This window comes from Pseudorca crassidens, chromosome X, assembly GCF_039906515.1.
Source record: "Pseudorca crassidens isolate mPseCra1 chromosome X, mPseCra1.hap1, whole genome shotgun sequence".
NCBI classification, from domain to species: Eukaryota; Metazoa; Chordata; class Mammalia; order Artiodactyla; family Delphinidae; genus Pseudorca; species Pseudorca crassidens.
Genome location: NC_090317.1, coordinates 110,024,961 through 110,049,184, shown reverse-complemented (window position 1 = coordinate 110,049,184; position 24,224 = coordinate 110,024,961). Strand labels below are relative to the sequence as shown.

General features: G+C 45.1%; 1 pseudogene; it reads left to right on the top strand.

The window, feature by feature from the left end:
• Positions 1-16,604: 16,604 nt before the first annotated feature.
• Positions 16,605-18,040, top strand: LOC137217001 (melanoma-associated antigen B4-like; annotated as a pseudogene).
• The last annotated feature ends 6,184 nt before the right edge of the window (positions 18,041-24,224 follow it).

Genomic DNA, 24,224 nt, shown 5'->3' with positions numbered 1-24,224 from the left:
AAACTGACAGAAATTTGTCACACAGATCTACTTTGCAAGAAATGTTAAAAGAAGTTCTTCTGGGAAAAGGAAAATGATACAGGTCAGAAGCTTTGGCTGACATAAAGAAAGGAAGAGAGTAACACAAGAAATAAATGAAGATTAAAAAAAGCTTTTTATTTTTATTATTTTCAACTGATCAAAAAAGATAACTATTTCTTCAAAATAATAATATGACAGCAATGCATCCAGTGATTATACATTATGGATAAGAAAAATAAATGGCAGAAATGGTATACTTGCACTGTTACGAGATACTTGCGCTAACCGTGAAGCAGGATGGGGTTATTTGAAAGAGGACTTGAATACGTTGGAAATGTATAACGCAAAAGCTACACAAACCACTAGAAATTTTATAAAAGTATAACTGATGTGCGAAAGAGGAGAGAAAATGGAATAACATTAAATCTTGAATTAAAACTAGAGAAGGCAGAAAGAGAGCACAAGATTAAAAAGGAAACAGAGAGTAAGCTCAAGCAGTAGAAAACAGTTACAAACATGGTCAATGTTAATCCAACTATATCAATAATCACTTTTAATGTGAATGGTCTAAATATACCAATTGAAAGGTAGAGATTGATAAAAAGAATGAAAACAAAGAAGATCTAACCCTATGCTGTTTACAAGAAACACACTTTAAATATAAAGACATGAAATTATTAAAAGTAAAGGGATGGATACAATAGCCAGGTCACGGAAGCAACCTAAATGCCCATCGACAGATGAATGGATAAAGCAGGTGTGGTACATATATACAATGGAGTATTACTCAGCCATAAATAGGAATGAAATTGGGTCATTTGTAGAGATGTGGATGGACCTAGAGACTATCATGCAGAGTGAAGTAAGCCAGAAAGAGAAAAACAAATATTGTATATTAATGCCTACATATGGAATCTAGAAAAATGGTACAGATGAACTGGTCTGCAAGGCAGAAATAGAGACACAGATGTAGAGAACAAACGTATGGACACCAAGGGGGGCAAAGCGGGGGTGGGATGAATGGGGAGATTGGGATAGACTTATATATACCAATATGTACAAAACAGATACCTAATAAGAACCTGCTGTGTAAAAAAATAAAATAAAATAAAATTCAAAACAAAAAAAGTAAAGGGATGGAGAAAACTCTACCATGCTAATATGAGTGAAAAAAAGAAAACAGCTGCTCTAGCTATATTATTTCAGACAAAGCAGTATTCACAACAAGAAAGTCAGGAATAAAGATGGGCATTACTTAATGATTAAGTGGCCAATTCTCAAAGAAATCATGGCAACCCTTAATGTGTATGCACCAAAAAATTCTGTTAAGATACATGAGGCAAACACTGATGAGACACATCTACTCTTATATAGGAGATGTCAACACATCTCTTTTCATAATTGACAAATCCACTAGGCAGAAAATCAGTAAGGTGCAGCTGAACTGAAAAGCAACATCAATTAACTAGATCTAAATGACATGCATAGAATACTTCACAACAGCAGAAAGCACATTTTCAAGTCCACATGGAACATACACCAAGATAGATCACATTCTATGCCATAAAACACACATCATCAAACTTAAAAGAATATAAATGATACAAAGAACAATCTCATTCTGCGATGGATATAAACTAGAAACTGATAACAAACAATAGCAAGAAAATCAAGGGTATTTGGAGATTAAACAATATACTTCGAAATAACACATGGGCCAAAGAGTAAATCTAATGAGAAATTTTAAAATATGTTTAACTAAATGAAAACAAAATTACAACTTATCAAAAGTTGTGCAATATAGCAAAACCAGTACTTAAAGGGGCATGTATAGCATTGAATGTCTATACTAGAAAAATCTAAAATCAATAATTTAAGCTTCTACCTTAGTAAACTGGTGAAAGAAGAGGAAAAAAGCAGAGGAAAAAGAAATAGTAAATCAAAACAGAAATCAATGACACTGAAGAAAGGGAAAAAATAGAGAAAAACAACAAAACCAGAAGCTGTCTCTTTGAACATATCCAAAAGAAAGAAAAGAAAAAACAAGATAACAGTCTAACCAGGCTACTCAAGGAAAATAAAAAGAGAGAAAACACCAATGAAATCGCTAATAGCAGAAATGAAGGAAAGGCAATCACTACTGATTCCACGGATATTAAAAGGATAATAAATGAATATTATAAACAACTCTAGGTCTACAAATTTGAAAAGTTAAATCGACAAATTACTTGAAGATACAATTTCCCAAAACTATACAAGGATAAACAGATAATCAGAATAGGTCTGCATCTATTAAAGAAATTTAATCTATAATTAATAAGCTTCCAATAAAGACAGCACCAGGCCCAGATGATTTCACTGATGAATTCTAACAAAAATTTAAGGAAGACATGAAAACAATTCTCTACAATCTCTTCCAGAAAACAGAAGCAGAGGGGACACTTCCTAATTCATTCTATGAGGCCAACATCACTCTAATGTCAAAACCAGAAAAAGAAATTAAAAGAAAGGAGAATTGACCAACAACATCTCTCATGAACATAGATGCAAATTCCCCAACAAAATATAAGCAAAACAAATCTAACAATGTATAAAAGGAATTATATACCACAACTAACTGTACTTTATTTCAGGTGTGCAACATTTGAAAATCAGTAATGCTAACTCATCATATCACTAGGCTAAAGAAAATAATCACATGATCATATCAAAAGAAGAAAAAAATTTTAATAAAATCCAATACCCATTCATCATAAAATTTCCCAGCAAACTAGAAGGAGACAGGCATTGGCTCAGCTTCATATACTGAATAGAACATCTAAAAATAAAAAAAAAAAAACAGGTAAAACATCCTACTTCATACTGAGAAGATAGATGCTCTCACACTATAAGATCAGGAACGAGGTTAAGATATCCCTTCTCACCATGCCTATTCAACACTGGACTGGAAGTCCTAGCCAATGCAATAAGGTAAGAGAAGGAAAAAAAAGACATACAGATTTGAAAGGAAAAAATACAACTGTTTTTGCTCACAGATGACCTAATTGTCTATGTAGGAAATCTCAAATAATCAACAACAAGAAAACTCCTGGTATCAGTAAGCCAAGGTTAATATTCAACCGTCAACTGTTTTCCAATAAACAAACTGAACTTGCAATTGAGAAACCTAATGCCATTTACATTACCACCAAAAAAAGATCGATTATAAATAATTCTTAGAAAAATATGTATAAGATTCATATGAGAAATACAAATGTCACTGAAAAAAATTAAAGAAGATCTAAATAAATAAACACTCCATGTTCATGGATAGGAGGATGCAAGATTATTGAGATATCAGTTACTCCCAACTTGATTTATATACTCAAAACAATTCTGCTCAAAACTCCAGCAAGGTATTTTGTAGATAGTAACAAACAATCTAGAGTTTATATAAAAAATGAAAAGATCCATAATAACCAACTCAAATCAATACTGAAGAAGATCAAAGTCAGAGAACTGATATTACTGGATTTAAAAATGGACTTTAAAGCTACAATAATGAAGACCACATACTATTAGCAAAAGAAGAGACAAATAGACCAAGGCACAGAATAGAAAACCTAGAAACAGACCCCACATACAGTCAACTGATCTTTAACAAAGGAGCAAAGGCAATTCAATAGAGAAAGGAGTCTTTTAACTCACAGTGCTGGGACAACTAGACATCCACATACAACAAAAAAGAATGCTGATACAGACTTTACATGTTGCAAAACAATTAACTCAAAATGGATCACAGACCTAAATGGAAAACTCAAAATTAAAAAAATCCAGGGACTCCCCTCACGGTCCAGTGGTTAAGACTGCACTTCCACTGCAGGGGGCATGGGTTTCATCCCTGGTCAGGGAACTAAGATCCTGCCTGCCATGAGGAGTGAGAAAATAAACAAACAAAAAAAAGCAAACAAAACAGAAGGTAATATAGGAGAAAGTCTTGGGTTTGGCAACGAGATTTTAGACACAACACCAAAAGCACAATCCATGAAAGAGAAAAATGATAAGCTGAACTTCATTAAAATTAAAAACTTCTACTCTGTAAAAGGTACTATTAAGAGAATGAAAAGACAAGCCACAGACTGGGAAAAAAATAATTGTAAGACACATATCTGATAATAAACATGAATCAAAAATATACAATGAACTCTTAAAAAACTCCACAATAAGAGAACAAAAAAGTCAATTTAACAGTGGTTAAAAGAGATGAACAGACGCCTCACCAAAAATATACACAGATGGGAAGTAGCATACGAAAAGATGATCAACATCACGGGTCTTCACAGAATTTGGGATTAAAATAACAATGAGATACCTATCAATATGGCTAAAACAAAAACAAACACCAGACAATACCAAATGCTGGCAAGGATGGGGACCAATAGCAACTCTCATTCAGTGCTAAAGGGAATGCAAAGTGATAGAGACACACTGGAAACTGTCTGGAAGTTTCTTTTAAGCTAAACATCATCTTATCACATGATCTAGCAATTAAACGCCTAGGTATTTACTCAAAAGAGTTGAAAACTTATGTCCATCCAAAAGCCTTCAAACAAATGTTAATAGTACACTAATTCATAGCTGCCAGAAACTGAAATCAACCAAGATGACCTTCAGCACATGAATGGGTACACAAACTGTGGTAGTCCACGTGATGGAATGCTATTCAGCCATGAAAAGAAATGACTTTCAAACCACAAACAGATATAGAGAAACTTAAATGTATATTGATTAGCAAAAGGAACTAGTTTAAAAAGCCTACATATTGAGTTATTTGTAGTGAGGTGGATGGACCTAGAGTCTGTCATACAGAGTGAAGTAAGTCAGAAAGAGGAAAACAAATACCGTATGCTAACACATACATATGGAATCTAAGAAAAAAAAATGGTCATGAAGAACCTAGGGGCAAGATGGGAATAAAGATGCAGACCTACTAGAGAATGGACCTGAGGATATGGGGAGGGGGAAGGGTAAGCTGGGACAAGGTGAGAGAGTGGCATGGACATACATATACTACCAAATGTAAAACAGAGAGCTAGTGGGAAGCAGCCACATAGCACAGAGAGATCAGCTCGGTGCTTTGTGACCACCTAGAGGTGTGGAATAGGGAGGGTGGGAGGGAGGGAGACGCAAGAGGGAAGAGATATGGGGATATATGTATAACTGATTCACTTTGTTATAAAACAGAAACTAACACACCATTGTAAAGCAATTATACTCCAATAAAGATGTTAAAAAATAAATAAATAAATAAAAAGCCTACATACTGTAGGATTCCGTCAATATTATATTCTGGAAAAGGCAAAACTCTAGAGAGAGCAAAAAGTTCAGAGTTGTCAGGGGCTCAGAGTGAGGTTTTGAGGGATGGACAGGTGGAGCACGGGAGATTTTTAGGGCAGTGAAACTCTTCTGCATGATGCTCTGTTGGTGAGTAGATGACGTCATGCCTTTGTCAACCACTATAGAAGTGTAAAGCACAAAAAGTGAAGTGTGTTATAAACAGTTGGCAATAGTCAATAATAATGTATCACTATGAGTTGATCAATTATAACAAATGAACTTCCATCCATTGAAACAACACAAAATGTTAATAATAGGAGAATCTAACTGGAAGAAGTGAGTGGCTGTATGGAAACTCTTTGCACTATCTGCTTAATTTTCTGTAGTCTGAATATGTTCTTTAAAAAAGTCTATTGATTTAAAAACTAGAAAAAAATCTGGACAAGAACACATAGCCAGTACAGAGCTATACACAACAATACCAAATAAATAAGAGTCATGAGTGACGAAAAGCAAAAGATAGCAATGCTAATAATTGGATCCTCTAATTAAAACTCTAAGGGAATCGGCACAGAAAATAGTCAAACATATAAGGAACTTCAGAAACCTGGTGGAAAAAAGATCACTACAGCGAAATCAAGAGACTGGCCGGAAACAGTATCAACAATTCCTTAGATCATGCTGATAGAAAATACATTAGGAGCTTCAAGATGGCAAAAGAGTAAGACACAGAGATCACCTTCGTCCCGCAAATACATCAGAAATACAACTACATGTGGAACAACTCCTACAGAACATTTACTACTGAACGCCGGCAGAAGACCTCAGACCTCCCAAAAGGCAAGAAACTCCCCCACGTACCTGGGTAGGGCAAAAGAAGAAAGAAAAAACAGAGACCAAAGAATGGGGACGGCAACTGCACCAGTGGGAGGGAGCTGTGAAGGAGGAAAGGTTTCCACACACTAGGAAGCCCCTTCGCGGGCGGAGACCGTGGGTGGCGGAGGGTGGAAGCTTCGGAGCCACGGAGGAGAGTGCAGCAACAGGGGTGCGGAGGGCAAGGCTCAGAGATTCCCGCACAGAGGATCGGTGCCGACCAGCACTCACCAGCCCGAGAGGCTTGTCTGCTCGCCCGCCGGGGCAGGTGGGGGTTGGGAGCTGAGGCTCGGGCTTCAGGGCTTTGGAGGTCGGATCCCAGGGAGAGGACTGGGGTTGGCTGGGTAAACACAGCCTGAAGGGGGATAGTGCGCCACAGCTAGCCGGGATGGAGTCCGGGAAAAAGTCTGGAGCTGCCGAAGAGACAAGAGACTTTTTCTCCTCTTTGTTTCCTGGTGTGTGAAGAGAGGGGATTCAGAGCGCCGCTTAAAGGAGCTCCAAGGAGGGGGGCGAGGTGCGGCTGTCAAGGCGAACCCCAGAGACGGGCATGAGATGCTAAGGCCGCTGCTGCCGCCACCAAGAAGCCTGTGTGCGAGCACAGGTCACGCTCCACACCTCCCCCCTCCCGGGAGCCTGTGCAGCCCGCCACTGCCAGGGTCCCGTGATATAGGGACAATTTACCCGGGGGAACGCACGGCACGCCTCAGGCTGGTGCAACGTCACGCTGGCCTCCGCAGCCTCGCCCCACAATCCGTACCCCTCCCTCCCACCGGCCTGAGTGAGCCAGAGCCCCCGAAGCAGCTGCTCCTTTCACCCCGTACTCTCTGAGCGAAGAACAGATGCCCTCAGGCGACCTACACGCAGAGGCGGGTCCAAATCCAAAGCTGAACCCTGGGAGCTGTGCGAACAAAGAAGAGAACAGGAAATCTCTCCCAGGAGCCTCAGGAGCAGCAGATTAAATCTCCACAATCAGCTTGATGTACCCTGCATCAGTGGAATACCTGAATAGACAACGAATCATCCCAAATTGAGGAGGTGGACATTGGGAGCAACGATATATAAATATATGTTTTCCCTTTCTCTCTTTTTTGTAAGTGTGTATGTGTATGCTTCTGTGTATGATTTTGTTTGTAGAGCTTTGCTTTTACCGTTTGTCCTGGGGTTCTGTCTGTTCGCCTTTTTTTTTTTTACTTAAAACATTTTTTTCTTAATCATTATTTTTTATTTTAATAACTTTATTTTAATTTACTTTATTTTATCTTCTTCTTTCTTTCTTTTTTTTCTCCCTTTTATCCTGAGCCGAGTGGAGGACAGGCTCGTGGTGCTCCAGCCAGGCATCAGGGCTGTGCCACTGAAGTGAGAGAGCCAAGTTCAGGACACTGGTCCACAAGAGACCTCCCAGCTCCACGTTATATCAAACGGCAAAAATCTCCCAGAGATCTCCATCTCAATGCCAAGACCCAGCTCCACTCAATGACCAGCAAGCTACAGTGCTGGACACCCCATGCCAAACAACTAGCAAGACAGGAACACAACCCCAACCATTAGCACAAAGGCTGCCGAAAATTATAATAAGGCCACAGACACCCCAAAACACACCACCAGACGTGGACCTGCCCACAAGAAAGACAAGCCTCATCCACCAGAACACAGGCACTAGTCCCCTCCACCAGGAAGCCTCATCCACCAGAACACAGGCACTAGTCCCCTGCACCAGGAAGCCTACACAACCCACTGAATCAACCTTAGCCACTGCGGACAGACACCAAAAACAACGGGAACTACGAACCTGCAGCCTGCGAAAAGGAGACCCCAAACACAGTAAATTAAGCAAAATGAGAAGACAGAGAAACACACAGCAGATGAAGGAGCAAGATAAAAACCCACCAGACCTAACAAATGAGGAGGAAATAGGCAGTCTACGTGAAAAAGAATTCAGAATAATGATAGTAAAGATAATCCAAAAGCTTGGAAACAGAATGGAGAAAATACAAGAAACATTTAACAAGGACTTGGAAGAACTAAAGAGCAAACAAACAGTGATGAACAACACAATAAATGAAATTAAAAATTCTCTAGAAGGGATCAATAGCAGAATAACTGAGGCAGAAGAACGGAGAAGTGACCTGGAAGATAAAATAGTAGAAATAACTACTGCAGAGCAGAATAAAGAAAAAAGAATGAAAAGAATTGAGGACAGTCTCAGAGACCCCTGGGACAACATTAAACACACCAACATTTGAATAATAGGGGTCCCAGAAGAAGAAGAGGAAAAGCAAGGGACTGAGAAAATATTTCAAGAGATTATAATTGAAAACTTCCCTAATATGGGAAAGGAAATAGTTAATCAAGTCCAGGAAGCACAGAGAGCCCCATACAGGATATATCCAAGGAGAAACATGCCAAGACACATACTAACCAAGCTATCAAAAATTAAATACAAAGAACAAATACTAAAAGCAGCAAGGGAAAAACAACAAATAACACATAAGGGAATCCCCAGAAGGTTAAGAGCTGATCTTTCAGCAGAAACTCTGCAAGCCAGAATGAAGTGGCAGGACATATTTAAAGTGATGAAGGAGAAAAACCTACAACCAAGATTACTCTACCCAGCAAGGATCTCATTCAGATTTGATGGAGAAATTAAAACCTTTACAGACAAGCAAAAGCTAAGAGAATTTAGCACCACCAAACCAGCTTTACAACAAATGCTAAAGGAACTACCCTACGCAGGAAACACAAGAGAAGGAAAAGGCCTGCAATAATAAACCCAAAACAATTAAGAAAATGGTAATAGGAACATACATATCAATAATAACCTTAAATGTAAATGGACTAAATGCTCCAACCAGAAGACATAGATTGGCTGAATGGATACAGACACAAGACCCATATGTATGCTGTCTACAAGAGACCCACTTCAGACCTAGGGACACATACAAACTGAAAGTTAGGGGATGGAAAAAGATATTCCATGCAAATGCAAACCAAAAGAAAACTGGAGTAGCAATTCTCATATCCGACACAATGGACTTTAAAACAAAGACTATTAGAAGAGAAAAAGAAGGACACTACATAGTGATCAACGGATCAATCCAAGAAGAAGCTATAACAACTGTAAATATTTATGCACTCCAACATAGGAGCACCTCAATACGTAAGGCAAATACTAACAGCCATAAAAGGGGAAAGTGACAGTAACACGATCATAGTAGGGGACGTTAACACCCCACTTTCACCAATGGACAGATCATCCAAAATGAAAATAAATAAGGAAACACAAGCTTTAAATGATACATTAAACAAGATGGACTTAATTGATATTGATAGGACATTCCATCCCAAAACAACAGAATACACATTCTTCTCAAGTGCTCGTGGAACATTCTCCAGGATACATCATATCTTGGGTCACGAATCAAGCGTTGGTAAATTTAAGAAACCTGAACTCCTATCAAGTATATTTTCCCGACCACAACGCTATGAGACTAGATATCAATTACAGGAAAAAATCTGTAAGAAATACAAACACATGGAGGCTAAACAACACACTACTTAATAACCAAGAGATCACTGAAGAAATCAAAGAGGAAATGAAAAAATACCTAGACACAAATGACAATGAAACACGATGACCCGAAACCTACGGGATGCAGCAAAAGCAGTTCTAAGAGGGAAGTTTGCAGCAATACAATTCTACCTCAAGAAACAAGAGAAATCTCAAATAAACAACCTAACCTTACACCTAAAGCAATTAGAGAAAGAAAACAAAAAAAGCCCAAAGTTAGCAGAAGGAAAGAAATATTAAAGATCATATCAGAAATAAATGAAAAAGAAATGAAAGAAATGATAGCAGACATCAATAAAATTAAAAGCTGGTTCTTCGAAAAGATAAACAAAATTTTTTTTTTAATTATTTAACTAATTCTTTTTTATTTTATTATTTTTTTTAACATTTTTATTGGGGTATAATTGCTTTACAATGGTGTGTTAGTTTCTGCTTTATAACAAAGTGAATCAGTTATACATATACATATGTTCCCATATCTCTTCCCTCTTGCGTCTCCCTCCCTCCCACCCTCCCTATCCCACCCTCCCTATCCCACCCCTCCAGGCTGTCACAAAGCACCGAGCCAATATCCCTGTGCCATGCGGCTGCTTCCCACTAGCTATCTACCTTACTACGTTTGTTAGTGTGTATATGTCCATGACTCTCTCTCGCCCCATCAAAGCTCACCCCTCCCCCTCCCCCTAACCTCAAGTCCGTTCTCTAGGAGGTCTGCGTCTTTATTCCTGCCTTACCCCTAGGTTCTTCATGACATTTTTTTTTTCTTAAATTCCATATATATGTGTTAGCATACGGTATTTGTCTTTTTCTTTCTGACTTACTTCACTGTGTATGACAGACTCTAGGTCTATCGATAAACAAAATTGATAAACCATTAGCCAGACTTATCAAGAAAAAAAGCGAGAAAACTCAAATCAATAGAATTAGAAATGAAAAAGGGGAAGTAACAACTGACACTGCAGAAATACCAAGGATCATGAGAGATTACTACAAGGAACTCTATGCCAATAAAATGGACAAACTGGAAGAAATGGACAAATTCTTAGAAATGCACAACCTTGCGAGACAGAACCAGGAAGAAATACAAAATATGAACAGACCAATCACAAGCACTAAAATTGAAACTGTGATTAAAAATCTTCCAACAAACAAAAGCCCAGGACCAGACGGCTTCACAGGCGAATTCTATCAAACATTTAGAGAAGCGCTAACACCTATCCTTCTCAAACTCTTCCAAAATATAGCAGAGGGAGGAACACTCCCAAACTCATTCTACGAGGCCACCATCACTCTGATACCAAAACCAGACAAAGATGTCACAAAGAAAGAAAACTGCAGCCCAATACCACTGATGCACATAGATGCAAAACTCCTCAACAAAATACTAGCAAACAGAATCCAGCAGCACATTACAAGGATCATACACCATGGTCCAGTGGGGTTTATCCCAGGAATGCAAGGATTCTTCAATAGATGGAAATCGATCAACATGATACACCATATTAACAAATGGAAGGAGAAAAACCAGATGATCATCTCAATAGATGCAGAGAAAGCTTTCGACAAAATTCAACACCCATTTATGATAAAAACCCTCCAGAAAGTAGACATAGATGGAAATTTCCTCAACATAATATAGGCCATATATGACATACCCACAGCCAACATCATCCTCAATGGTAAAAAACTGAAATCATTTCCACTAAGCTCAGGAACAAGACAAGGTTGTCCACTCGCACCACTATTATTCAACACAGTTTTGGAAGTTTTAGCCACAGCAGCATTCAGAGGAGAAAAAGAAATAAAAGCAATCCAAATTGGAAAAGAAGAAGTAAAGCTGTCACTGTTTGCAGATGACATGATACTCTACATAGAGAATCTTACAGATGCTACCAGAAAACTACTAGAGCTAATCAATGAATTTGGTAAAGTAGCAGGATACAAAATTAATGCACAGAAATCTCTTGCATTCCTATACACTAATGATGAAAAATCTGAAAGTGAAGTTAAGAAAACACCCCCATTCACCATTGCAACAAAAAGAATAAAATATCTAAGAATAAACCTACCTAAGGAGACAAAAGACCTGTATGCAGAAAATTATAAGACACTGATGAAAGAAATTAAAGATGATACAAGTACATGGAGAGATATACCATGTTCTTCAATCGGAAGAACCAACATTGTGAAAATCACTCTACTACCCAAAGCAATCTACAGAGTCAATGCAATCCCTATCAAACTACCACTGGCATTTTTCACAGAACTAGAACAAAAAATTTTACAATTTGTATGGAAACACAAAAGACCCCGAATAGCCAAAGCAATCTTGAGAAAGAAAAACGGAGCTGGAAGAATCAGGCTCCCTGACTTTGGACTATACAACAAAGCTACAGTGATCAAGACAGTATGGTACTGGCACAGAAACACAAATATAGATAAATGAAACAGGATAGAAAGTCCAGAGGTAAACCCACGCACATACGGTCACCTTATCTTTGATAAAGGAGGCAAGAATATACAGTGGAGAAAAGACAGCCTCTTCAATAAGTAGTGCTGGGAAAACTGGACAGCTACATGTAAAAGAATGAAATCAGAACACTCCCTAACACCACACACAAAAATAAGCTCAAAATGGATTGAAGACCTAAATGTAAGGCCAGACACCATCAACCTCTTAGAGGAAAACATAGGCAGAACACTCTGTGACATAAATGAAAGCAAGATCCTTTTTCACCCACCTCCTAGAGAAATGGAAATAAAAACAAAAATAAACAAATGGGACCCATTGAAACTTAAAAGCTTTTGCATAGCAAAGGAAACCATAAACAAGACGAAAAGACTACCCTCAGAATGAGAGAAAATATTTGCAAATGAAGCAACTGACAAAGGATTAATGTCCAAAACATACAAGCAACTCATGCAGCTCAATATGAAAAAGATAAACAACCCAATCCAAACATGGGCAGAAGACCTAAATAGACATTTCTCCAAAGAAGACATACAGATTGCCAACAGACACTTGAAAGAATGCTCAACATCATTAATCATTAGAGAAATGCAAATCAAAACTACAATGAGATGTCATCTCACACTGGTCAGAATGGCCATCATCAAAAAATCTACAAACAGTAAATGCTGGAGAGGGTGTGGAGAAAAGGGAACCCTCTTGCACTGTTGGTGGGAATGTAGATTGATATAGTCACTATGGAGAACAGTATGGAGGTTCCTTAAAAAACTACAAATAGAACTACCATATGACCCAGCAATCCCACTACTGGGCAAATACCCTGAGAAAACCATAATTCAAGAAGAGGCATGTATCAAAATGTTCACTGAAGCTCTATTTACAATAGCCAGGACATGGAAGCAACCTAAGTGCCCATCAACAGATGAATGGATAAAGAGGATGTGGCACATATATACAGTGGAATACTACTCATCAATAAAAAGAAACGAAACTGAGGTATTTGTAGCGAGGTGGATGGACCTAGAGACTGTCATACAGAGTGACGTAAGTCAGAAAGAGAAAAACAAATACCGTATGCTAACACATATAGATGGAATCTAAAAAAAATAATAAATGGTCATGAAGAACCTAGAGGCAACATGGGAATAAAAATGCAGACCTACTTGAGAATGGACATGAGGATATGGGGAGGGGCAAGGGTAAGCTGGGACAAAGTGAGAGAGTGGCATGGACATATATACACTACCAAACGTAAAACAGATAGCTAGTGGGAAGCAGCCGCATAGCACAGGGAGATCAGCTCGGTGCTTTGTGACCACCTAGAGTGGTGGGATAGGGAGGGTGGGAGGGAGGGAGATGCAAGAGGGAAGAGATATGGGGATATATGTATATGTATAACTGATTCACTTTGTTATAAAGCAGAAACTAACACACCATTGTAAAGCAATTATACTCCAATAAAGATGTTAAAAAAAATCAAAAAAAAGAAAATACACCATAGACAAAAGCAACAATATAAAAACATACCTAGAAAGAAACCATACAAATATGTATATAATCTACATGGAGGCAACAATAAGAATTTCCTGATTGACTTAGGAAAAAGATGTCTCAACCAGAATAGTATGTTATGTGTATTCATCAGGCACAGACATTGTAACAGTATCAATTTTCCTTCATTTATTTACAGATTTAGTACCTTATCCATAGCAGCTGATGACAATCAAACATGGGCTACTGTTTCCTGTACCCAAAATCAACCACGGAAAAATTAGAGAAGGAATAAAGAAAAAACATTAACAAGAAAATTTTAAAAAACTAAATAATCCCTGAGGGACAATAAGTCTCCATGAACTAGAACCTGAGTGTGGGCAGGAAGGGGGATGCCCTGAATTCGAGACAGGTCTATAGCCTGCAAGAGAGGCAGATGACAGGATTGATTAGAGAAAAGCCTATAACGTTGAGCCCTTGATTCTTCCACTGTGCTCTGGGACCATGAATCTCTACTGCTTCACTGAAGGAATCTGAGGCAGCATTTCAGAGCCCGCATGCCAGGAGCATGGGACACCAAAGATTGGGCTGGATGTGGCAGTATGGTCCACAGGCTGTGAAATAACCATCTGAAACTTTCTTAGTGCATGACAACTGGCCTTTTTAAGTGATCATCTTAATAGACCATCGCACACGGACTAAAAGAGAAAAGCAAGTAACACAGTAGTTGTACAAAAGGACAGAAATTCATTTCTGAACTTTTGGGCAATGCCCCTGATGTCAACAAAGAGAGACCACAGTGGGAACTGTCAGGCTGAGGCGCCCCTTCACTAACTCCTCTGGGATTCTGTGGGGCATGGCTGGGGACAGGGATGGATTCATACCAGAGAAGGAAGGAATCGCAGGCCCCGCCAGCAGTCAATGTGAGGACCTTGAGTGAGACCTGACGGGCTCCAAACCACAGTAGAGACTCTCGCCTCCTTTCCCCTCAGCTCATCTTACCTGCAGCAGCCATCTCTGGGAGGCTCCAGGCAGAAGAGTCCAGATGAGATGTGCCTGCACTTCACACCAGCAGTCTCAGGGAGTTGATGTCTTTGATGTGAGGCCTTGGCCTCAGGTCAGCAGACGGGAGGTAGCCCAGCACCTACAGGGAGTCAAGAGAAGACAGTGAGAGGGGATTGAGAGCAGCATCCACCACAGAAGAGGGGGCCCCAAAGAGCCCTCACTGTCAGTCTCGGGGGACCCAGGCATGGCTGTGAGGCTCAGGGCCCCAGATACTTCCGGCTGAGGGCGCCGACAGAAATGAGAGCCAAGCTGTGACGCCTGCTGACTCACCTCAGCAGACGGAAATGTCCCAGGACCCGCCGAGAGTCAATGAAAGGCCCTCGTGCCAGGCCTGCGGGAAGCTCCCCCAGAAACACCCCCCCACCTCCGTCCCGCCCTGGCCCGCCCTGCCCCGCCCTGGCCCGGCCCCGCCCCGCCCCTGCTGGCCTCCTGGACCCCAGATGCGCATGACCGGATGTGACGTCCTCCTAACCGCGCTGTGAGGACGCGCCATTTTTGAGATCTGCCGACCAGCGAGGGTAAGCCACGGGAGGAGTGCCAGGTCTCGTCAGGTGTCAAGGTGTGAGGTGACCCCAGTTAGAAGTGCAGGGACACGCCCCCGACACCCCCAATCCGCCTTCCCTCCGAAAAGAGGCAGCCACACAGGCCCCGCCCACCCCGCCCCTGCTCTCGGCCCCAGAGGCTGCGGCCTGGCTGTTAGGCCCAAAGTCCATCCGCTTCCCCCACGGGGTCTCGGGCAAGGAAGGCCTTGCTCTGAGGCTGGTGGACCCTGGCTCAGCTCAGTACAGGGAGCGCCCCAGGCCCTGTGGCGTGAAGGACGGGACCCTCGTGGGGACCGAGGGGCTCCACAGCCCAGAATGGCGGCCACGCGGACCCCGCCCCTGACGTCGGCCTGGGAGCCTCCGGGCAGGTCTAAAGACTGAGGGGCTCCCTCAGTGCGAACGCGGACGGACGGACAGACGCGGGAGGCCCAGGGAGGAGGGGGCCTTGTCCTGAGGGGCTGGCCGCAGGTCAGCAGAGGGAGGATTTCCAGGGCACGGGAGGAGTCAGGGCGAGGACCGTCCTCCCCGTCGCAAGGGCACCTCAGAACCCCTCCCCTGTTGTCAGCCGCTTCCTTCTGGCCACACACGGAGGAGGGAGGGCTGCTGTCTGAGAGGGGAGGTGCAGGCCAGCAGAAGGCGCGTCCCTAAGCACTCCCAAGAGTCAGCCCAAGCCCTTGAGTGAGGGCCAGTGGGGCCGCCAGCCGCAGGGCCTCGACCTGTCTGCCGCACGCTGCAGGCCTGGTAAAACTCTGCCACGTGCGGCCGCGTGGTCACCCTCACCGCCTCCGAATGAGACTCAAGGAGGTGCCGGCACTGGTGCGAGCAGATGGCCCTCGGGGCAAGAGAGGAGCTCCAGGCTGCACCGGCCGTCCAGGGAGGACCCCGAGTGAGGACTGAGGGAGTCACCCACCCCGAAGAGAAGGGACAAGAGAGAATATGGCCCGTCCCCTCCTGTCAACCCTTAGACTCCCAAGAAAGGACTGTCAGGCTGAGACTGCCCGTACTTTCCTCTGCCAGGTTCAGGCTGAGACCGCCCGTACTTTCCTCTGCCAGTTCCGAGGGAGGTTAGAGCTTTGTTCTGAAGGGGCAGCCACCAGGCAGCAGAACGGAGGGTCCCAGGACCCTTCGGTGGTGGGCTGAACGCTCCCTCCTTTCCTCCTCCTGGGTGTCGTGGGAGATGGTGGTGTCAACTTCAGAGCAGCAGAGAGGAGGTGGTGGGGGTGGGGGGTCTTGCCAACAACTGTCATCCTGACTCTGAATGGGAACCGTGGGGACCTACCTCCCCTGCCAGCCCCCACTGTCACCCCCGTACCGCCCAGGCAGGGCTGGCTGGCTGTGGCCCAAGGCTCACTCTACCGTCCTCCACAGGGGTCTCAGGGGACAGGCTGAGCAGGAGAACAGGAGCCCTGTGGGTCCTTGGGCAGTGCCCTCCAGGACCCTGCAGAGGCGGCCTTGGTTAAAGCCAGGGAGGAATCTCCCCGCTGAAGGTGCTCACAGCATCTCCTTGTCCCTCCCCCAGGTGCCCTCGTTGCCTGCCTTCCTGCGCACACTCCCGCCTGCTGGCCCTGACCTGTGTCATCATGCCTCGGCGCCGGAGGAACAAGCGCCATGGCCGCAAGAAACGCCACCAGGCCCGGGGGGAGACTCAGAGTCTCAAGGGTGCCCAGGCCACTGAGGAGGCGGCGGCGGCAGAAGAGATACAAGAGTCGCCGTCTTCCCCCGCTTCTGTTTCTCGGGATACTTCCCCGAGCTCCCCTGCTGCTGACACTCACCAGGAGCCTCAGGGAGCCCCAACCACTACCTCTCGTGATGAAGGAGTTTCATGCCCAGGATCTGAAGAGGGTGCCCAGAGCCAAGATGAGAAAAGTGCAGGTACCTCCCAGGCAGCACCTTCCATTCGCAGCAGTTGCAGAGATCCTCTGAGAAGGAAGTCCACAATGTTCGTGGAGATCCTGCTGGAGAAGTACATAACGAAGGAGCCCATCCCGCAGGCAGCACTGCTGAAGACTCTCAACAAGAAGTACAAGAAGCGCTTCCCTCAGATCCTCAGCAGAGCCTCTAATATCATGGAGGCTGTCTTTGGCCTCGAGCTGAAGGAAGTCGACCCCAGCAGTCACTCCTACGCCCTCATCAGGAAGATGGTCCTCCCCAGCGACGCAAGTCCGAGTGATGAGTTCAGGATGCCCACGTCCGGCCTCCTGATGACTGTCCTGGGCGCGATCTTCATGAAGGGCAACCGTGCCACCGAAGAGGAGCTCTGGAAATTCCTCAATGCGTTGGGTTTGTATGCTGGGAGGAGGCACTTGATCTTCGGGGATCCCGGGAGGCTCATCAGCAAAGATTTCGTGCAGCAAAAGTACCTGACATACCGCCAGGTGCCCAACAGCGATCCTCCGCGCTATGAGTTCCTGTGGGGCCCGAGAGCCCACGCTGAAACCAGCAAGATGAAAGTGCTGGAGTTTTTGGCCAAGATCATCGGTACCGTCCCCAGTGCCTTACCAGATCTCTATGAAGAGGCTCTGAAAGATGCGGAAGAGAGAGCAAGAGTGAGAGCCGCGGCCAGGGCTGCAGCTGTTGCTGAGGGCAGAGCCCCTTCCAGGGCCAAGGATCGCAGCTCCTCCCACATGTAGCGAGGGAGGCCGCGGGCAGTTTGCTCACTTTGTTTTGGAAGAGAGCAGTCAAGCTCCTAAATAGTGCAGAGTAGTAAGGATGGAGGGAACAAAGTATAGATCTTATTTATCTTCTTGTTTTAAACTAGTAACTTCTATATATTATTGACTGATTTAGGTTTTTCAAATGTTTTTTCTTGTAATAGATAGTGTATTTTCTTAAGAATAGGAATTTGTGAATGACATTGCTTGCATATTTATTGCTGTTTAAAGAGTTTTAAAGTTACAGTTTTGGTATATGTAACAGAAAAACGAACCATCTATATTTTCTGTATGATCCAGAAGTAGAAAACATGGCACTGCAATAGAGATTTTCATGGAAATGTGAAAGGCGACCACAGAAAATATTTAGAAACAAAAAATGGAGAAAACAGAGAGTAAAAGCCATTTAACTCGTGGTTTGCCTTACTTCGTTTAAACTTTCTTTTGGTAGAAATAAAAGATACTTTGATTTAGCTCATTTGTGAGTATTTGTTTTTTGCCCTAGTGCACTGCATATTCTCTGCTACCTACTGGATTAAAAATAAACTCTGATGGGAGGGTGGTACTTTGGGGGTTCATAATAATCATATCATAACTGCCATTCATCAAAAACCCAATATTGCTTAATGAGTATGCCACTGCTTTACATGTAGTACATAACATTCCAACATTCACGCAGGATAGGTTTTAGCAGACTCCCTTTATAGGTGAATAACTTGCAGATGTCTCAAGTTCACAAGACTGATTAAGTGACCTTGCTGGGTCTAGTCCCCTGGTCTGGAATAGTCTAGAGCCTACACTCTTCCACTCCTCCCAGCCTAAGCCAGACCTTACGTCTTTTAATTCATTTTTCTTCTCACCACTCCAAAATGTATCTCATGGGATAAAAGGGGCCCTGTTCCCAAAGCACTGTTTTGGAATACAGTAACAGTAACGCTGGATAAGTGAATGGTATGAATAAAAAGAAAAATTTTCGGTGACAATGGGGTCTTCTACATATGCAATGTCAGATACCCTGAAAAGATCAGCATCTCCTCATTTACTCTTCAAGTTTCTCAGGGACATAAAAGCCTTGGTTTAAGAGCTGTGTCCTCAGGTCAGGGGAGGGAGGAGTCCCAGCCTCTGATAGTTACTCAAGGTGAGGACCTTAGAACAGAAGGAGGCCCCACAAAGTCTACCCTGCTTTCTCCCTTGTGTGGCCATGCGCAGAGCTGCCTGTCTGAAGGTACCCCTTCTTTTCCTCCGGGGCAAGGGTGGAGAGGTTCTCAGGGAGGTGAGTTCCTTGGTCTTGTGGCAGCATCTCCAATTCTGCCCAAGTAGGAGATCCTAACAGGCCTTAATTTGCTTCAGGGTGAGGACACTGGGTGCCGATGAGTGGACTCTCCATAACAAAGGGGACCACACAGAGGCCCCCGGCAGGGGTAGCCAGGGAATAGGTCTCTTATCTCCCCTTCTGGTGTCTCAGGAAGGTGAAAGCCTTGGCCTGAGGCTGGCAGACAGACAGTAGGGAGGGTGGAGTCCCATATGCTACCTGAAGTCAAGGTAAGAAAACAGAGTTAGGACTGAGGGGCCACTGACTCCAGAAGAGTGGGGCCTTGTAAAGTCCTGCTCCTCAGAAGACCCCAACAGCTTTGGACAGATCTGGTTCATCCTGACTTCCAATTCAGAATTCCCAAGAAGGTAATGCCTTTGTGCTGAGGAGCACAGCTTCAGGGGAGTGGAGGGTGGAGTCCTGGGTCTGGTCAGGCATCACGATGAGGACCCTGAATGAGGAGCAAGAGGACCACTCACTCCAGAACAGAGGAGAATGCAGAGTCCCGCCCCTGAGGTCAGCCCCAGGAGGCCCAGGACAAAGCTTTCTGGCTGACCTGCCCCCTCTTTCCACTGGGGGTGGTCTCGGGGAGGCGAGGGCCTTGGTCTATGGGGAACAGCCTCACTCAGTAGAGACTGGAAATCTAGTGACTCTAAATGAGGATAAAGGGACTCCACCTAGAGCAGAGCCCTGCCACTGGATACCTCCCCTTGGCAAATCCAGGAATGTTGGCATGATGCGCCCCACGCCTTTCCTTTTAGAGCGTCTCAGGTAGATGAGGCACTTGGTCCCAGGGGCCAGCCTCAGGGGAGCACAGGGAGGAATTCCAGGTCATGCCAAGAGTCGAGCAGAGGACCATGAGGACTGAGGGAACCACCCAAATCATAAAAGCGGGGACGCCACAGAATCCCTCCCTTACTGTCGGCCATGAGTGACCACAGGCAGTCATGCCCACGTGAGGCAACCCTCACATCCTCCTAGGTGGTCTCAGGGAAGTAAAGGCTGTAGTATGAGAGCACAGGCCTCTCTAGGTCACGGGAAGAGCCAGCGTAAGGACTCCGAGTGAGGACCAAGGGGAACGCACAACCGAAAAGAGACAGGAACAAACGCATAGCCCCACCACCCTTTCGGCCCGGGGAAGCCCCAGGCAGGGGTAGTTCCATGTGTCACCCACTTGCCTCCGGTTCTGGAGGACTCAGGTCGGTAGACGGAAGAGTCCCAGATCCTGACAGAGTGAGGACTATTGAGGTCACAAACCCCAGAAGAGCGGAGCCCGGGGAATCTTGCCCTCTGTGTTAGTCCTCAGAAGCCCCTCAGAAATAGCTGTGGCTACACGTGGCCTACTCTGACTTCTGCTTCTGGGGACTCAGGGTGGTGAGGACTTTGCTCCGAGGCTGGCTGACTCAGCACAGGGGAAATTTCCAGGTTGTGCTAGGAGTTGGGGTGAGGACCTAGGGCTGGAGTGGAGCATGAAAACCATAACAATGGGGGCAGCACATCATCTCTCCCCTGCTGTCAGTCCTGGGAGACGCCTGGAGAGATGTCAGGCCGAGCAGAGGCAACCCTTAACTCCTCCCAGGGTGACAGAGAAGTGGGGACAGTAATAGGTGAAGAGAGGGAGAAATTACAGGTCTTCCCAGGAGTCAAACTGAGGAAGGGCCTGAGTGAGGACCGGCGCAGCCAAGCATAATGAGGCCTGGATCTGCCGGCCCCAGCTTCCTGCCTTCAGAGACCACAGGTAGACGTGGGACATCAGGCTACCCTCACTTTCTTCTGTTGGCTCTCAGACAGCGGTGGGCCTTTCTATGAGCACATGTCCTCAGGTAAAGCGACAGGAGCCACAGGCCTTCCCAGGAGTCAAACTGAGAACCCTGAGTGACGACTAAGGGGAACATGCCCCACCCGCTGAGCTGTGGGGACGACAAAGAGTCTAGCCTTGCCCCTGCTTTCAGCACTTGAAGGCTCAGGACAGGGCAGTCGGGCCGAGGCTCCTTTACATCAGGTCTAAGGGAGGTGAGACCCTTAGCCTGAAGGTAAAGCCATCAGAGGGCAGAAGGGTGGGTCCCAGGCCCTACGTGAAGCCAGCTGAGAGCACTGAATAGGGACTGAGGACCCAGTGATCCCAGGATAGAAAGGACTCCACAGAGCTGTCAGCACGGTGTTCCCCCTGTCAGGCCGGTGAGCTGGGCCACCACTCACTTCCTCCTCATGGGTCCCCGGGACCACTGAGGTGTGAACGGCAGAGCAACGGAGGGGAGGAAGCCCAGGCCCTGGCTGCCGTCCACCTAAAGATCCTGAAGATGAACTGAGCAGACTCCCCGCCCTAGGACACGGAAGGTCCCACTGGCAGCCCCTTCTGTCACCCCAGTGACACTCAGGTAGGCTGGCAGCCTGTAGCCCAAGGCTCACTCTACCGTCCTCCACAGGGGTCTCAGGGGACAGGCTGAGCAGGAGAACAGGAGCCCTGTGGGTCCTCGGGCAGTGCCCTCAAGGACCCTGCAGAGGCGGCCTTGGTTAAAGCCAGGGAGGAATCTCCCCGCTGAAGGTGCTCACAGCATCTCCTTGTCCCTCCCCCAGGTGCCCTCGTTGCCTGCCTTCCTGCCCACACTCCCGCCTGCTGGCCCTGACCTGTGTCATCATGCCTCGGGGCCGGAAGAGCAAGCGCCGTGCCCGCGAGAAACGCCACCAGGCCCGGGAGGAGACTCAGAGTCTCAAGGGTGCCCAGGCCACTGAGGCGGCGGCCGCAGCGGCGGTGGCAGAAGAGATAGAAGAGTCGCCCTCCTCCCCCGCTTCTGTTTCTCGGGGTACTCCCCCGAGCTCCCCTGCTGCTGGCACTCGCCAGGAGCCTCAGGGAGACCCAGCCACAAGCCCTCGTGATGCAGGGGTTTCATGCCCAGGATCTGAAGAGGGTGCCCAGAGCCAAGGTGAGGAGAGCGAGTCACACACGAGCGGGCCTGCCCCATCCTGGACGGTTCGCCTTTCCCTCCCCTACCTGGACACTGGTGGTTGCAGCATGCCCAGAGATCCTCCCTCTCGTGGTCAAGGACCACTGCTAGGTTTCCAGCCATACCAGGACCAAGCAAGACAAAACCGCCAGCACAGGTTGACGCAGGCGCACCAAGACCTACAAGGTGACTCAAGGTACCCCAGGGTTCATTACGCCTCACTTGTAATAACTTAGCATCGCGGCTTTTGCTTCCCCGCCCCACCCCATGGGTTCTGCTTGGGTGCTTATGGGTAAGTGCCTGCATACTAGCAGGAAAGTTATATAGCCTAAAGCTGTCGATCGATTTGTCAGTCAAATAACACAGGACACAGGGAGGGACCACCACTCTACAAAACACAGCCCTACCCCATCGCGGGGCTGCTTCTGGTTTCCAGACAGCCCGCTCTCCTGCTTTCTCGGGAGCGTACCTTTGCTCTGCTTAACTGAACTCTTGCTACTTAAAACTGCTCTACGCCTCTCGACTGAACTCTTCCTCTTTGGGAGGGCAAGAGCCCAGGAAATCGCCATTCTGCCGGTGACAGTATGGATCGCATATTCATTACTTTTATCAGGTACAAGTTAAAGTTTTCATATTTCATAAAACAAATTTAAAAACCTTCCATTTTTTTTTTTTATGACCTAGAACAAGAAAACACAGCAATGGAAGAGGGATTTCCATGGAACTGTGAATAGACTCGGCAGTAAAATCATGTGGGTCAAGTAAAAAAAGGAAAGAAAAAGCGTACATGGTGGTACATTTTTGGTTTCTTTTATTCTTTTAGTGCTTCTTTTTGTAAACCTGAAAGATGTTTTCTTAGATTACTCAAGATTGTGAGAGAAATTAAACAATAATAGAGTAGACATCCTTATCGTTGCCACTCTTATTCCCAACCATTAATTGAGCAGCTACTCTTTGGAAGGCTCCGTGGCACAACTGGGGATGGGAAGAAAAAGAAGACTGAGCCACTGTCCATAGACCTTCGGAGCCTAGGAGCTGCTGCCATGTCAAGATGGTGAGACACACTCTGAGACCTAAATAAATGGCAAGTTACAACAAGGGGTGAGAAAGAGAGGAGGTTCCAGACGAGAACAGTCAAGTGTAAATGCTCTGAAGCAAGGAAGTCTGGAGCTTTGGGACACTGCAGTTCCCTCGAGGAGGTGACTTTAAGTTAGGCGGAATGGTGGGCTAAATGAGGCCGAGTGAATTGTGGGGGGGGAGGGTGGGACCCTTAGATGGTGGGCCTCAGAGTTGACAGACTCAAGACTGGAATGGAAGCTTACCCTGAATTTTTACTTTGCGACTGTGGGTAAAACAGAGAGACTCTCCACCCGGGGCAGGAATAAAATGGCTTCCGTGTTCCTGTCCCAGTGCAGGTGAACACAGTGCACAAACCAGGTGTTTTAATCCCATCGCCTCCAGGGAGTTTCTGAGAAACAAGGATGATACTTCCTTGAAGTGAGATGTCAAGAAGCCACTGTGATAGCACTCTTTGCACTGGGGTCAAAGGGCCAGAGGCCACTCCCTTAAAGGGATGTTCTACTACTTACCTTAAGTGTAATCTGGGGAACGCCAAAGGAAGGCTACAATTTTTGGTGGTGGTGAAATTATAATGAAACTAGGGGTGGTTTGGATGAAAAGGCACCTGGGAGGGAAGCTGTTGGTCCTTGGCGCAAATTCTAGAACCTCCGAGTAGCATCCAGCTGGGAGAGATTCCTCTACACTCAAATGACATATTTACAAATGGGGAAGTTTTACATAGTTTCACGGTCTAAGCAGTTTTGTTCGTTCCAAAGGTGCTGCGTATCGTATTTTCTGACATCTCATGAGATTAAAGAAAAAAATCCCCAAGAGTTGGTATTATGGTCTGGGGTCACAGTGATCGTAGTAATAAATGCCATTCTTGAAAGACCATTGTTGCAAGTGCTTTA